This window comes from Beta vulgaris, chromosome 2, assembly GCF_026745355.1.
Source record: "Beta vulgaris subsp. vulgaris cultivar EL10 chromosome 2, EL10.2, whole genome shotgun sequence".
NCBI lineage: Eukaryota > Viridiplantae > Streptophyta > Magnoliopsida > Caryophyllales > Amaranthaceae > Beta > Beta vulgaris.
This window is the reverse complement of record NC_079203.1, coordinates 44,941,701-44,958,927: the sequence shown is the minus strand read 5'-3', so window position 1 is coordinate 44,958,927 and position 17,227 is coordinate 44,941,701.

Genomic DNA, 17,227 nt, shown 5'->3' with positions numbered 1-17,227 from the left:
TGTTAGGGTATAGTAGAAAGAGTTGAAAGAAAAGTAAGGGAAAGCAAAGGAATAAAAAGAAAAAGTAGAATGTCTTTTGTATATTGTATAATATATGGTATAGATATCCATTTATTTTGGCTTTAAGTAGTGAGAAAATGCTCGTGCGTAGTTAGAGGAGAGCCCACCATCTTTTATATCTCGAAGGAATATACAGTGAAGGGTCTTTGTCAAACACCCCAGCATGCTTTGCCATTGTCTAGGGTTTAACACCCTGCATTTCATCATCTCCATTATCTCTCTTTAGTGCATGGTCTCCAATGTATGGCCTCCCTTTTGGAATTTGAGATTGAGACCACTAATCTATGTGTTTAAATTTTAATCAACATAACAAAGCCAAAGTGTACTTTTAATTAGTTTATGTTTTTGTTTAACCTTAGATGGATCATGCTATAATTAGCTTGTGTCATCATGCACTTAATTTGAGTCACTTCACAAAAAATCATATTGTATAACTTGTTGATTATTGTTTGATCTCTACTAGATATATATCTATACTATTTCCTTTATTTCAAAATATTTGAGATTTCCCTCAACACACTTATCAATATATATTTCTTTTCATTAATATCACTAATTCCCTATTAATAAAAATTATGTATAATTGGTATTTTAAAACTATATGTTGAGGTAAATCCAACGAGATTCTATATAGCTACATTTTCCTTACGTAGAAATGACAAAACAAGTACAGTCAAAGGAGAATGTGTGGATAATGCAAAAGTCAAACATTGTCAAGTACTCCCTCTGTCCCAAAAATGTTGCTATATTTTGACCGTTGGCACTATTCACTTGGTAACTTTGACTATCTTTTAGTTGATATACATAAGAAAAAACATAGTCATGTTGGATCTTATTTGATTCGTCCAAATTTGTATTTTTCAAATATATAATTTTTATATTTTTCATATATGTAACTCAAAATATTAATATTTGAAGTTGTATCTCGTAAACTGTGAAAAAGCAGATGTAGCAACATTTTTGAGATAGAGGGAGTAGTATTTTGAAACAAAAGTCAAACTGTAACTATAAAAGTGTTGGCTTCCTTCCCAAAGTCCCTTGCTCCTAAATGCATGAGTTAGCTTATCTCCCAAACTTTATTGCTAAATGAATTGCATTTCAACACATAATTCGTCTAAAATGCATCATAGTTTAGTATTCCCTCCGTTTCAAAATTTAGTTCCCATTTCCTTTTTTCATAAAAACAATGATACAAGACCGAAGGAAAAGCTCAATTGTGGGCTATGACTAGTTCAAACAAAAGAAACAGCAATGCCTTCATGACATACAGAGCCCAATTGCAGGCAATGCAAAATAGGCCAACTGGCCAACCACTTATCTCACCAAAAATAAAATAAAAAGGCCAAGCTCTTCAATCCAATACATCATTATAAGAGCGTGATGAGCCCAAGACTCAAAAATTATCCGTATTGTATTTTCAATTTTGTTTGGGTGACATGAAAACCGTAAAGTTTAGGCCCGCCCTACCTTGAAGAATTCTGCAACTAGTCCAAGTTGAGATTCTATAGTGGAGACTGGAGAGTGAACTATCACACTATCACACTTTTACGGCTCGTTTGGTTTGTGGTCAACATTTTTATTGCCCGTTTAGTTGTTATAAGTATTGGTAATGATAATGATAATTAGTGTAAATTTATAAAGAAGTTATTATGTTAATGAGCATGAAAATGAAACTTTATCACAAAACATCAATTTTCCTTTAAAAATTTTCATTACCACCTAGTACCACCTTTCCAAGTGGTATTGGATAATAATGATATTTTAGGAAGAAAATGAATATATTGGGATGAAGTAGCATTACCATAAGTAATGACATTAAATTTTTAATACAAATTTACACTATAATGTGTTACCATTCTCACCATTCATAACTTTTTATTGAACAAGCCGTTATGGTAGAGCACCAGCACATAGACCTAGAAATTGAGATGTTTAAATAGAGGAAGATAAAAAAAAGATCAACAATAGAGCAATAAAATGAAGTATAATTACATTAAAAAACGGTAACATAATTGTTTTTTTTTCCCAAGTGGCATGGAGTTTGAATATATAAATACAAATTTAATTTAACCTTGTGTAATATTTTATTTTTCTTTAATATCTATGGTAGACGTCGTTTGATACTAAATTAATGAAATTTCTCTTTAAAAAAATAAAAATTCTCGTGACTTTCCTACCTATATTCCTCTAATATTAGGAAGGAAAGTTTTCAATTAAAAGATATATTATAGGCTTTTTTTAAGAAAAGAAAACTAGGCAACCCACTAAAACATCCTTTTAAATGACATACAAGTTACTAGTAATATTATAGGTTTATTTTCCAAACGTAACACCACCTAATAATTCTATTACCTCGACTAGAAATTCTAATAATAGTCGTGTGCCTTTTTCTTTGAGGTGATAGTAGATAGGTCAACTGGTCAATAGGTGCCTTATCAGAATAAGAAGGAACAATCTTTTTTTTTTTTGGGATGTTTGCTGCAAGGTAAGTGTTTGGGCCTATTAAATCCTTCCAAGGGAATCATGCCACGTGGCACTGCCACCTAAGGATCGTGGGTCCCACCAGAATCATCCTGTGAAAAGGTATCACCAATCTCCAAGTGAGCTGTCATGTCCAGCACACCACCTTATGGAAATTCTCACCACTATAAATACCTCTTGTCCCATCAATGCAAAGGTATTGAATACTCACCTAACTAACTTGAGTTTCTCACTCTAGATTCTCTCTCTACCTCAATCATCAACTGACTTGAGCGTCGGAGGGGCGATCCCGGAACAACCCCCGGGGTAGTTTTTCTGTGTTTTGCAGGTTTCCGGTGAACTGATAACCAGCCCTGCTCGGACCTAAGGACTTGTTCAGCACAGACCATTAACCTTAATTTCTAGACAGAAACAGTTTGGCGCCGTCTGTGGGGATAGTACAAAAAGTTACTTCGCCACCACTTTGAAAAATTCACTTGCTGCTCAGCCGGACTTAACCACAGTGCTAGTCAGCCATGGCACCATCCAAAAACGCCCGTAACAGATCTACCCAACCTCAGCGAACCGAGAGGGAACCCTCACCCCAACCAAGGAGGACAGCACGGACTAGATCCCCATCAGTTCATACACTAGACCCCAACATGGATCTCTCTCAGGAACTTCAACCCTCTCCCTCTCGGGAAATACAGCATGTTGACCCTCAACCTTTGCTCACAGCTGACATAGCACTAATAGCAGCTCAGCTGCAACAAACCTTGTAGCAAAGCATCATGCAAATGCTGACCACCCTCCAGCAAGGGCAAGGGCCTAATCAGCTCGACCTCCAGCCACGTGATGACAACGTCCAGAGGCCCTCTCATAGGGAAGAGCGAAACCCTCGCTCCATTCATGACCAGCCTAACCGGCAAAGGTCAGCTGCTCGGGAGAGAACTCGGTCTCAAAGGCCCCCCTCCCGGCAAGATGAGCGCCCACCTCTGGGCGAGAGGTCGGCCCCTCGGGAAGCAGCTCTCCGGAGGGAGGAGACCCATGTCTCCAGATCGCCAAGAGGGAATCCTGGCCGCAAATCGGAAGATGCTCGAAATATCCTTAATGAGAAACGCCGTAGTCAGGGATATGATGCTCGTCAGTTCCTAGATCGCAAGGCTGCTCAGCGTGAGGGGCATGGTGATTCCGCTCAGTCCAAACCCCTAAGGCTCGGCAACGGGAGCCTCAAGTTCATGACCCCGTTCAGCCGAGAAATTATTGACACCCCTACCCAGGGGAAAGTCAAAACGCCACTGATTGAGCCATTCGCGGGCCTAACCGACCCAGAAGACCATATGGCCACGTATAAGGCCCAGATGAGTGTGCAGACCAGCTGCGAGGCCACATGGTGTCGGTTCTTCCCTACCACACTGAAAGGGCTCGCGCTAAATTGGTTCCAAGAATTGCCGGCCGGAATCATCACCGACTTCACCGTACTCGAGGATATGTTTACCCATCAGTTCGTGGCCGGAAAGAGGCAAAAGAAAACTAGCTTACACCTCATGGGGGTCAAGCAAGAGAAGAATGAAAGTCTAGCCGACTACATAAAAAGATTCAATGAGGAATCCTTGAAGGTATCCGACCTGCAGGATGCTGTGGCCTTCGCTGCTCTCATGTCCGGATTACAACCTGGCCGGCTAAGATGGACATTGGCTGAGAGTGAGGTCAAAACCTTCTCAGAGGCCATGGCAAAGGCTCAAAGATTTATCCAAGCGGCGGATATTTGCCGCCACTCGGAAGAGGGAAGTAAGAAGAGAAAGGAAGAAGGAAACAAAGAGATCAGCCCAAACAGCAGAAAAGGGCGGTAGGTCGGATAGGTTCACTGATCATGGAAACGACCCTCGTTTCAATTAAAACAGAAGAGAAATATACGTGGACATCAAGCACAAGTCCATGCTGCCCAATCCCCAACCCATCCGGACTTCAGCCTACCGGAGGGACAAAAGCCAGTGGTGCGAATACCATCGGGAATGTGGTCATACCACGAAAGATTGCAGGGAGCTGAAGAAGGGGTTGGACAATCTAGCTGACCAGGGGAAGCTGAACCGCTACCTCAAGCACACGAGTGAAGAGAAGGGAAAGCAGAAGGTCGGTCAGTCCAACAGTGGGGATACAGAAGGCTACATTGGGGTCATCGGGTGGCTTCGCCTCGGGAGGCCTAACCGGCCGAGCCAGGAAAGCTCATCTCCAAAACCTCAAGCACCAGGTACTCGAGGTCAAACCAAGCCGGTCGGACTGTCCTGTAATGACCTTCGGGGAATCCAGTCGACCAGTCAGTGTACCCCACGATGACCCCCTGGTCATCGAGCTCAAGGTAGCCAACTCCCGGGTGAGGCGAGTCTTGGTTGATAGTGGGTCGTCCGCTGACATCATAACTCTAGAATGCCTGAAAAAGCTGAAGTACAGCGAAGAGGATGAATCCACTCGACCAGCCACTCATAGGCTTCGGGGGTAACTCGGTACAACCCGTAGGATCGATAAAGCTTCCCACTCGGATGGGTGAGAAAGGCAAAGGCAGAAGCCTACCGATCGACTTTCTAGTGGTCGACATCCCCCTATCATACAACATAATAATGGGGCGACCCACTCTGAACAAAACAAAAGCTGCTATCTCCACAACCAACTCCTCATGCAGTTCGAAACAGATGAGGGGAAGGTCGGAAAAATTCAGGGAGATCAGCAGGCTGGACGAGAATGCTATGTTAATAGCTTAAAGAGCAGAACTGAAATCGACGTCCAAGAGGACTCGAAGAAGAGAAAAAGGGAAGAAATTCACCAAGGAACTTGGGGGTGTACATAACAGAAAACCCCAAACAGTACGAACGACCTCAGCCAGCTGAGGAAGACGAAGAAGTAGAGATCGGGACGAACCCGGTCGGACTGTAAGAGTGGGCAAGGCCCTAAACCCAGAAACAAGAGCACAAGTAGTGCAAGTGCTCAGGGAATACCAAGATGTTCGCCTATGAGGCCTCAGAGATGCCTGGACTTGACCCCAAAATTATGTGTCATGAGCTGAACATTAAGGAGGGATACAAGCCGGTCAAGCAAAAGCTAAGGCATCAAGGTCCGGAAAGGTGCAAAGCTGCCGCAGTGGAGGTCAAAAAACTGCTCGAGGCGGGATTCATTGAGGAATGCCAGTACTCGGAATGGCTAGCTAATGTAGTACTGGTGAAAAAGCCAAGCGGGGCTTGGCGCATGTGCGTGATTTCACAGACCTGAACAAGGCCTGTCCGAAAGACAACCATCCTCTGCCCAAAATAGACAGGTTAGTCGATCGACAGCTGGTCATGCCCTTCTAAGCTTCATGGATGCTAATGCAGGATATCACCAAATTCCCATGGCGGAACATGATCGGATTCATACCGCTTTCACCACCCCGCAAGGGGTTACTGCTATAAAATGATGCCATTCGGACTGAAAAATGCCGGAGCCACTACAGCGGACAGTTAATAAAATTTTCAGTGATCAGTTGGGCGGAACATGAGGTGTATGTTGACGACATGATCGTCAAAAGCAAGGCCCACTCTGATCATCCAGACGATCTAGGGAGACGCTGAGCACACTGAGGAAGTATCGCATGATGCTCAATCCTAAAAAGTGCGTCTTCGGAGTGAAAGGGGGCAAGTGCCTCGGATTTCTGGTGGATGAAAGGGGTATTGAAGCCAACCCCGACAAGATCAAGGCAGTTCTGGAAATGAAGTCCCCTCGGAACGTCAGGGAGGTGCAGCGCCTAACAGGATGTCTAGCTGCCCTCGGCGGTTCCTTCACGGTCGCTGATAAGAGCCTTTCTTCTTCAAGGCCCTTAAGAGAAAAGAGTTCACATGGGACGAAGAAGCTGAGCAAGCCTTCGCTCCCTCAAACTTCATCTATCAACTCTCCCAAGCTCATGTCCCCCTTGCCGGGGGAAACATTGTTTGTATACTTGGCCGTATCCGAATACGCCCTAAGTGCCGTTCTGGTAGCCGAGAGGGAAGGGACGCAGCACCCGGTCTACTTCATAAGCCATGCCTTTCGGGGGGAGAAGCAAATATAGTGAGGTGGAGAAGATGGTCTTCGCCCTCGTCATGGCAGTAGAAAGCTGAAACCATACTTCCAAGCCCATCAAATCAAGGTCCTTACCGGACAGCCTCTCCGCAAGGTCATAGAGAGCAGGAACCACTCCAGTCGGATGACGGATTGGGCTGACCAGTTGGCTGATTTCGGCCTGGAGATATGAGCCCAGAAGGGCCATCAAAGCTCAAGCCTTGGCGGACTTTATAACTGAATGCACAACTCGGCCCCCGGTCGGCCAGAATGAAGAGTGGGAACTATACGTGGATGGTTCTTCCACCAAGTCAGGATGTGGGGCGGGGCTAGTGCTTAAGCCCCCGGTCGGAGAAAAATGGAGTATGCAATCAAGTTCGAATTCCTGGGGTCGAACAATGAAGCAGTATGAGGCTCTCATCCTCGGACTTCAGCTGTGCATTCTTGCAGGAGCCACGGCCATTGAGGCCCGATCAGACTCCCAGCTTATAGTCGGTCAGGTCTCGGGAGAGTACGAGGCCAAGGAGGACAATATGAGAATGTACTGGCCAAGGCACAAGAGTTCATCAAAAAACTCTCCCATTTCCGCATCAGCCACATACCCAGGTCGGAGAATCAACAAGCCGACGCTCTGGCTCGTATGGCTAGTTCGGCAGAGGGGTCAGCCCCTCGGACTATCATGTGGGAGGTGCTTCGCCAGCCCAGCATAAATGCCAAGGAACAATTGATTCTAGACCGAACGGCCACTTGGATGGATGAGGTGGTCGGATACTTAAGGGATGGAGTCCTCCCAACAGATGCCAAAGAAGCCGAAAGGATCAAGCACCGAGCAGGTTGGTTCTTATGGCATGACGAGCAGCTCTACAAGAAGTCATACACGCACCCATTGCTGAAGTGTGTAACCCCTGAAGAAGGAAATTACATCCTAAGGGAAATACACCAAGGGGCGTGTAGCAGCCATCAAGGGGGGAGAACCATAGCGGAAAAGCTCTAAGGGCTGGGTATACTGGCCTACTTCAAGGCAGATGCACAAGAATTGGTGAAGAGATGCCCATCTTGCCAAATCCATTCGGATATTCCCAGATCCCCAGCTACCCCCCTCTCCCATTCAAGCAGTTCTGCCATTTGACAAATGGGGCATGGACCTGCTCGGCCCGTTCCCACCAGCATCGGTCAGTGGAAGTTCTTGATAGTGGCCATAGACTATTTCACCAAGTGGACTGAAGCCGAACCCCTTGCCTCCATCACTGACAAACAAGTCCAAGCCTTCATTTGGAGGAACATAATCACAAGGTTTGGAGTACCCCGAGCCCTGGTCTCGGACAATGGTCGGCAATTTAATAGCGGACCAACTCGGGAATACTGTGCTCGTTTTGGAATACAGACCAGGTTCTCGCCGTTTCCCGACCACAAACCAAGGCCAAGCGAAGCGGCCAAAAGATAGTGCTCAAGGGGATCAAAAAATCCCTTGACGCAGCAAAAGGGGCTTGGGTGGACGACCTGCCTGGAGTCTTGTGGTCTGCTCGGACAACGTAAAGGAAGCAACGGGCACTCCCCGTTCGGATTAGTCTAGGTAGTGAGGCAGTACTACCCGTAGAGGTCGGTATCCCATCACCTCGGATCACCTTCTATGACTTCGAGCAAAATGAAGAAGAAAAGCCTGTCAACCTCGACCTGCTGCCAGAAACAAGGGGCAACTCATTGTTAAGGTCGATCCGCTACAAGCAAAGAGTAACTCGGCAGTTCAATCGTCGAGTCAAGTCAAGGCCAATCCAGCTCGGAGATTGGGTGGTCCAAAAGGTCGAAGCCACGGGGCTATCACATCTGAAAGGCAAACTAGGGGCCAACTGGGACAGTCCTTACAAGTAACCAAATCATCAAGCCTGGTACATTCCAGCTCGAGAATCCTGAAGGCATACCACTTGCTCGGCCATGGAACTGGATAATCTAAAGAAATACTATGTATAGTCAATTGCAATTAGGGGCATATAGCGAGATACTGGCCGGGTATGGCATGTAGCCACTCGGATCAGTCCAGGCTGAAATTGTAAGACTTAACCAGTCAATTTTCTAAGTTATAAAAAGACTTAACCAGTCATTTGTTCAAGTTCCGATTAAACTTAGCCAGTTTTAATTATTCGAATTTAACCCGACCAACTACATCTTTCGAAACTTAACCAGTTTCAATCGTGAGTTGTTCGAGTTAAATCCGACCAGCGTTATCAGACAAAACTTAACCAGTTCGAGAATCAAGACGCGAAGCAAATTGCAATTGACAAACATAAAAGGTGCTCGGATAAAATAGAAAGAGGACTTCCATTAAAGTTAGAAAAATATTACATCCTAAAACCTTGGTACTACCAAGGTTAAAAGCAAAAAGGAAATAGAAATACAACATAATGGGGGCTAAGTGCGGGGGGTCAGTCTGATCATTGGTGCTTCCATGATGCTCCTCGGACTTGGCTGCCCCTTGGTCTTGTCCCTCAGCGACCTCAGCCTCCTCGCCATCATCTTCATCATCGTCCTCATCGGACAAGGCAATATGCAGCTCGGCGAGCAGGGACTGGTCCTCCTCCTTCAGAAGGGCATCATAGCTTCTTTCACCTCGGACCAGGGAAGAGAGGGGTGTGATCTTCCCAAGGCCGCCCTCATCCGCTTGAGGGCATCATCCACTCCCATCTTCTGGGCAGTAGAGCCGACCTCGTTGACAAACGATTCACAGGCTTTGGTCTCCTTCCAGCCCGCGAACCATTCATCTTCGGATTTAGAGGCCTTCTCCAGCTCGGCCAGCTTGAATTGCAGATCAGTGATTTTGGTCTGCGCCTCCGCTACTTGGGCCTCGGCCGCCACCTTGGCGATCACAGCCTCATCCTTCTCCTTGATGAGTTTCTGCTTGGCCACATCCCACTGCGCCCGCTCGGCCTTGAAATCGTCCTGGTCCCGAGCAATGCATCGCTTGGCGTTGGCAAGATCCGCCTCGGCTACCCTCTGAGCCTGCTCGGCAGCATGGAGCGCAGTGAAGTGTTTCTTGCCCTTGGCTTCCAAGTCAGAAACCTTCTCGGCCACGTGGACCTTGTTCCTGGCCACATTGACCAACCGAGCGGAGAACTAAATAACAAAACAAATGGTCAGTGTAAAAACTTAAAAACAAAATCCACAAAGTCAAGCCGAAAGTAACTCACCTCAGCCCAGCTGCGAAACAGGTCGTTTGTCTCTTCCGGACCGCTGGTCTGAGCAATGTACTCCCGGTCGGGAGCGCTGTACAAGCACTCAACTGCATTGGTCCAACGAGTGTCGAGCCCGTGGGCATCCAGTTCACCAAAGGGCCTAGCCAGGGCAAGGCTAAGCTCCTCCGGATCGTCATGAGGGCCGCGAGCGGCCGACGTGTATTGAGGACTCTGAACTGGTCGGAAATCCTCCGAATGGACAGAAATGTGAGTCCCCTCGGACTTCTCCACCCGGTCTTCTGGTCTGGGACTGTTGACCTCGACGGACTTGGCCTTTTTGGCCTTTTCGGCTTGCTCTTTGGCTAAGGCCTTGGCGGTCTTGGCCACCTTCTCCGGATCCCGTTCCTTCCTCTTCTTCGAGACCTTAGGCTTCGAAGGGTCCTGCAAAAACCAGAGTCAGATCGAGGTATTGGGTAATGGTATTCGGCTAGAGGCAGAAACCTACCTTGGGGCTCTTGGGGATGCCAATCTTCTTAGCCTTTAGCTCAGCCTTCAGTTGAGCCGCCCTCATTGCCGCGTAGTTAAGTTTCTCAGCCATTTCGGGGTCGGATTCCAGGAGGCGCGTCAAAGAACAAGCTGCAAAAAGAAACATAGTTATAATGCTGTAAACATAAACAAGAAAAACATGTAAAGTAACCCCCTCGGCCGATTACCCCGGGGGAATGTCCGGCTCAGTCCAACAGCCGACAGAAGATGCTCGCTCTTGAATAGGCGGCAGCTCGGAATCCAATTGCTGGCCACGTACACCTCCCCTCCTTGAACAATTTGGGCCTCATTCTGCATGTATATGGCCGCAACGGCTTCTTCCTCGGACATCTCAGGAACCCTGAAGTTAAGTTCGTGGTTGGGCTCGACATCCGGTCGGACTGTGGGGATTCCCCAGTCCCCTCCAAAAAACACGAAGGCAAACTCCCTCCTAAAGCCTTTTTGAGACGTAGGCAGGTCGAGCACCACCTTATAACCCTGTCGGGCTTGAAAATACCACCAACCTGGACCGTTGTCTCCGGCCGACATCTCGACCAACTTGAACATATTGCGCCATAGTCTGATCGTTGGTCGGACGCTCAGCATAGCACATAAGGTCTGAACAGCGATGATACTTCCCCAGGAATTCGGAGAGATTTGACTTATGCACAAATTGTAGGCGTTGAGAAGGTCCTTCACAAAGGGAGTTAATGGAAATCGGAGCCCCATCTCCATAGACTTGTAATACACTGCGGTGCAGCCCGGAGGGGGGGTGAGAACAGTTTGATGGGCCTCCGGTCGGACAAGCATATAGGGGTCCCTAATGTGGAACCTCGCAGCCTGCCCTCTCGGGTCATCGAGGATTGCCTTCATCAATGCCGGTAGAGGGAACTTAGATCTAGGTCCTCCCTTCGGATCCGGATCCGGAAACTCTGGTCGGCCCGAGGTTGACGCTTCTTCACCGTCCGACATGGTCACCCTCACTACACCATCATCAAGATATTTATCTAAGTAGCTAGCTTTTGAAGGAAAGGCCAGGGACACCTCCCAGGGGAAGGGAACAGCGCCCTCGGCCTCTTCCTCCACTGACGATGAGGGGCTCGGGAGCAGAACCGCGTCGGGGACGGCCGAGGGGTCGGGGCAACTTATTATGGTTGACACCAACGTTCGTTATTCCCATACCTCTCACCTCCTCGAATCTATTGTAGGGAGGTGAGGTCGGAGGTGTAACCGACTCGGACGATTCTCCCATTATTGTATAGACAAGGGAGTCGGCCGAGGTTATTAAAAAGAAAGCGAAATAAACTAAAAAAGCAAGAGCGTACCTGGTCGGACGACGGAAACTGGAGAAATTGCTCGGAAACTTAGAGAGAAGTGAGAGCTTTTAGAGAGAGAAAGTTTGAAGATTTTGAAGGAAGTTGCACAAATGATTTCTCTCTCCTCTCCGTACCAATATATAAGCTTGCCTCGGGTTGCGCCCCCTCACAAGCCTATCAAATGCCTCCACATGGCCCCTGGAAGACGAAACGTCAAAATTTCCAGAGTGTCCCATCCAGCTCAACTGCCCAGCTAAAGAGTGCCATGTGGCTATTACTGACTTCCAGCTCAATGTCACCCACTCGGTCGTGTAATGCCAGTCTCCTCATGGCGCCGGTCGGACAAGATGGCCATCTCTGTTCGTTCCCTTCACTTAGCCAAATTTCACTAAGTGCCAGGGAACACTTGGTCGGTCTCTCCAGAGCTTGTTAGCCCCTGTCCGAGCAGCACCCGTCAATCCAGAACCCGATCGGTCAAGTTGGGGCTCCATCACCCTTTGCCCGACCAGGTCTCTGCCTGTTCCTTTCACTTAGCCAATGTTGCTGAGTGCTAGGGAGCACTTGGTCGGTCTCTCCAGGGCTTGTTAGCCCCTGTCCGAGCAGCATCCGTCAATCCAGAACCCGGTCGGTCAAGTTGGGGCTCCATCACCCTTTGCCCGACCAGGTCTCTGCTTGTTCCCTTCACTTAGCCAATGTTGCTGAGCGCTAGGGAGCACTTGGTCGGTCTCTCCAGGGCTTGTTAGCCCCTGTCCGAGCAGCACCCGTCAATCCAGAACCCGGTCGGTCAAGTTGGGCTCCATCACCCTTTGCCCGACCAGGTCTCTGCCTGTTCCTTTCACTTAGCCAATGTTGCTGAGTGCTAGGGAGCACTTGGTCGGTCTCTCCAGGGCTTGTTAGCCCCTGTCCGAGCAGCATCCGTCAATCCATAACACGGTCGGTCAAGTTGGGGCTCCATCACCCTTTGCCCGACCAGGTCTCTGCTTGTTCCCTTCACTTAGCCAATGTTGCTAAGTGCTAAGGAGCACTTGGTCGGTCTCTCCAGGGCATATTGGCCCCTGTCCGAGCAGCACCCGTCCATCTAAGACCTGGTCGGTCACTCATGGGGCTCAGCCTCCCAGCCGACCTGGTCTTCTCGTCAAAGACCTGGTCGGTCAATCATGGGGCTCAGCCTCTCAGCCGACCTGGTCCCTGCTTCAAAGACCTGGTCGGTCAGTCAAGGGGCCCTTTGACCCCTCAGCCGACCTGGTCCCTTGCTCCTAAGACCTGGTCGGTCAGTCAAGGGGCTCTTTGGTCCCTCAGCCGACCTGGTCTCTTGCTCCCAAGACCTGGTCGGTCAGCTAAGGGGCACCCTAACCTCTCAGCCGACCCGGTTCTCCTCTCAGTAACCCGGTCGGTCAGTCAAGTCCCCTAGTTCTCGGTCGAACTGGCCCTGGTCGGCGTTAGCCCGACCTGGTCTCCCCCTAATCTCCTTTCATGGAGGTCGGTTCAAGAGATCCTTTTGATTATGCAAACCTGGTCGGCGCATGCCCGACCTGGTCCCCCTCTAGTCTTTTTGCAGAGGTCGGTCGCATGAGAGGAATTTACGCCACCAAGGGGCTTCACCCGGTCGGACGGCCCTTCTGCCCCTTCCTGGCGTGGGGCTAAATGTTTGGGCCTATTAAATCCTTCCAAGGGAATCATGCCACGTGGCACTGCCACCTAAGGATCGTGGGTCCCACCAGAATCATCCTGTGAAAAGGTATCACCAATCCCCAAGTGAGCTGTCATGTCCAGCACACCACCTTATGGAAATTCTCACCACTATAAATACCTCTTGTCCCATCAATGCAAAGGTATTGAATACTCACCTAACTAACTTGAATTTCTCACTCTAGATTCTCTCTCTACCTCAATCATCAACTGACTTGAGCGTCGGAGGGGCGATCCCGGAACAACCCCCGGGGTAGTTTTTCTGTGTTTTGCAGGTTTCCGGTGAACTGATAACCAGCCCTGCTCGGACCTAAGGACTTGTTCAGCACAGACCATTAACCTTAATTTCTAGACAGAAACAGTAAGCACTCTCAAGCTATTAGCATTTTCAAAGAGAAAAACTTCAGCTTCACTCTCAAGCTAAATTTAGCTACGGATTTTCATTTCCGTCCCTAAATTTAGGGACGGAAATTACAAATCCGTCCCTAAAATGAAACTAAAAAAAATGTTGTGGTTATTTTACTCTTAATCACCAATTTCTAGCGACGGGTTTAACTGTTATCCGTCCCTACTCGTAATCGAACTGGATGCGCTCTTCCCCGGAATCGAACTCGTAACCTCAAAGTCATAAGCTAAAGGTCCAACCCATTACTCTGCATACAAACTTGTTAATATGTATCGGTAAAATCTGTTTATATATACTGGAAGAATTAGCGACGGATTCTAAAATCCGTAGCTAAGTTAGGCACGGATTTGACAATCTGTCGCTAATTCAGGGACGAATTTCAAAATTCGTCGCTAAACTTAGGGACGGATTCCAGAAAGTCCCTAAAACTGCTAAAGTTAGCGACGGAAATGAAAAACCGTAGCTAATTTAGCTACGGAAATGAAAATCCGTAGCTTGATTTTCATTTCTGTAGCTAAATTAGCTACGGATTTTCATTTCCGTAGCTAAATTAGCTACGGTTTTTCATTTCCGTCCCTAATTTTTCCCATTAAAGGCAATTGTTTTCCCTAAGGTTTAAGGAGCTAATTGTTTAGGGACGGATTAGAGAAGGATTTCTGGATCCGTCCCTAAATTAGGGACGGATTTTACAATCCGTCCCTAAATTTAGGGACGGATTTTAGGATCTGTCGCTAGTTAGGGACGGCTTTGTGTATCCGTCCCTAATTAGAGACGGATCCTACAGTCCGTCCCTAATTTAGGGACGGATTTTAATCCGTCCCTAACTTTCCGTTGCTATACGAGCTTTTTTTTGTAGTGTCAAATATAGCTTAGGTGGAGGCCAAACGCAACACAAATAACTGCACAACTTCCACAATACAAACTAAGGTAGCGGGTGTACATATTGACAAGAGGCTTATTGAAAGTTGAATTTTCAATCAAATCCCTATAATATTTTTTTTATTCTTTAAATTTTAGTATTATTAAAAATTTTAATTCCTTTATTTATGAGTTATTTCTCACATGCTTTCCTATTAACATCATCCATCGGAAATTAAAAATCAAGCCAAGATTTAAATTTTCATGGAGGATAATTGGAGCACTTACAAGTTTAAAGAAGGTCGAATTGATCAAGGTTAGTCCATATAGTAATAAATTCTAAACGATCGATTGATCGAGAAAATGGAGTAAATGATATGCATGCAATTATGTACACCACTAACATCAACTTTATTGGAAAAAGACTAATTTGTCAACGTTAGGACATACAAATGTGTGTGAAAGTTTATTTGGGACATAAGGAATAACATTAGCCATGATTCTCGCTCATGTTAATATTACCAGGGTAATACTATATAAGCATTAAATACATAAGGCTACATATAAGCATTAAATACATTTCTTTAAATGAAAACAGTTTAAGAATTCAAAACACATTTTCACATCAACTGAAATAATAAATGCTTGATTCAATATTTTATTTCCATTTTAAGCACATTATTCATAGCCCTAAGGGCTATCCGGTTATGTATATCATTTTCCATATTACCAATCATTTGTAGACAACAAGCATTTCAAGCAACCTTTAACAATGGCAAGTTCTCATCCTTTAGATTATATTCGACATTGAGCGCTTCGTTTCGCTCTGCCTTTCAAAGCACAACTATAAGAAAGCTCTCTTGTGGTTTTGTTGAATACTTAAATTCCTCACAAAGTTTGTTGTGCAAGCTTATAGAATCTACTCCCACTGTCTGTCAATAGATTTTTCGTTCTTTCATTTATGGTTGTCTCAAATATATTTTTCATTTTCTTATATGACATAGGTCTCTTATTACAATATTATTTTTCATAAATCAATCATATGACCCATCCATTTACATTTTCTCTTCTCAATAATTAATGAATTATCAACTCCAATTCTTTTATTCTAATTTTATGCCACTAAGGTCCATCTAGAACTTCTCTTTAGTACTTGAGTCCAAAAAATGAGAGGTCTACTTAGAGACGAAGAGAGTCGGGTGTATATCCTATCATGGCTATTTGTGATGAAGATGATAATAAGTGCATTAACTTCTCTTTGACAGCTTCAGAAGAAAGTCCACAAAACCCCTCTACCATAGCTGATATCCTTCACTTGTTTTATGGAACTAATTCGACAATTCTATTTAAGTCCACAAAATTCACATTCTAAACCCCCCCCCCCCCAAATGATACAACTTTTGCTGTGATTAATTGTTTACTTCCTGCATTCTTTAATAATTGCAACATATAAGGGTTGTATATTTTTAAGTAGACCTGGCAAAGTTGGTCCTGATCCGAAAATCCGGTCCGAAATATCCGATCCGTGGTCCAATCTGGGTCCGAACGAGACGGTCCGAACCTTGATCCGAATCCGAAACGATCCCGATCTGGTCCGAATCCCGATCCGAAATAATCTTGATCCGAAACTCATCCGAAATCTGAATGATCCGATATAATCTTACACGATCCGAAACTGATCCGATCTAAAACCGATCCGACCCGAAGGTAAACCGATTCGAAATTATTGGTTTCGATTAGGCTTTGATCCGAAATACCCGAAACTTACCCGTTTTTTTATATAAAAAAAATATCATTGGCATAAGTATTCCATTCATTCCACCATAGTCCGATTCCGATCCGAAATAATAGTTCGAACGATGACCCAATCAGAAACGATCCGATCCAATCCCGGTCCGAATGTAACTTGATCCGAAAACGGTCCGATCTGAATTGGTCCGGTCCGATTCCGATCCGAAATAATAGTCTGAACGATGACCCAATCCGAAACGGTACGATCCGGTCCAATCCCAGTCCGAATGTAACTTGATCCGAAAACGGTCCGACCTGAATTGGTCCGGTCCGAATCCGATCCGATTGGTCCGATTACCAGGTCTATTTTTAAGGAGATGAGAGAGATATAGAAAAATGAAAAAAGGGACCCTTGTGATAAGGAAAGAGATGGAGAAAAAACATAATTTTAGTAATGTTACAATTATATGAAAGTTCTAAATAAGGAAAATCTTGCAATAATAAGTATATGGTATCTGATATGGCTTTTCTGAGCTTACTATCATCCTCAGCAAAAGTGTAGAAATTTTAATTAGAGGAGAAAACAGATAAACTAATTGGAGAAATTAAAAAGACTACATTATATATTTTTCATACATAAATGAATAAACAAAGCAGCATTTAAATAGGCATACAAAACGCTAAATAACATCTTAACTATGAGCCCCTAACGAGAGAAATTAGGAACATGCCCAATATGTAGTTCACTACTTGTTATCCCACTAAATAGACCATTATGTAGACCACTACTTGTACCGACTTATCATTATTAGCAACTAGTTTTGTTGAATAAATTAGTACTCCCTCTATTTTTTTTATCATTCTCACTTTCCTATGTTCACGTTTTCCAATGCACCTCTTTGAACTTATATATCTTTCACTATATATTAGTAAAGATTATAACGATT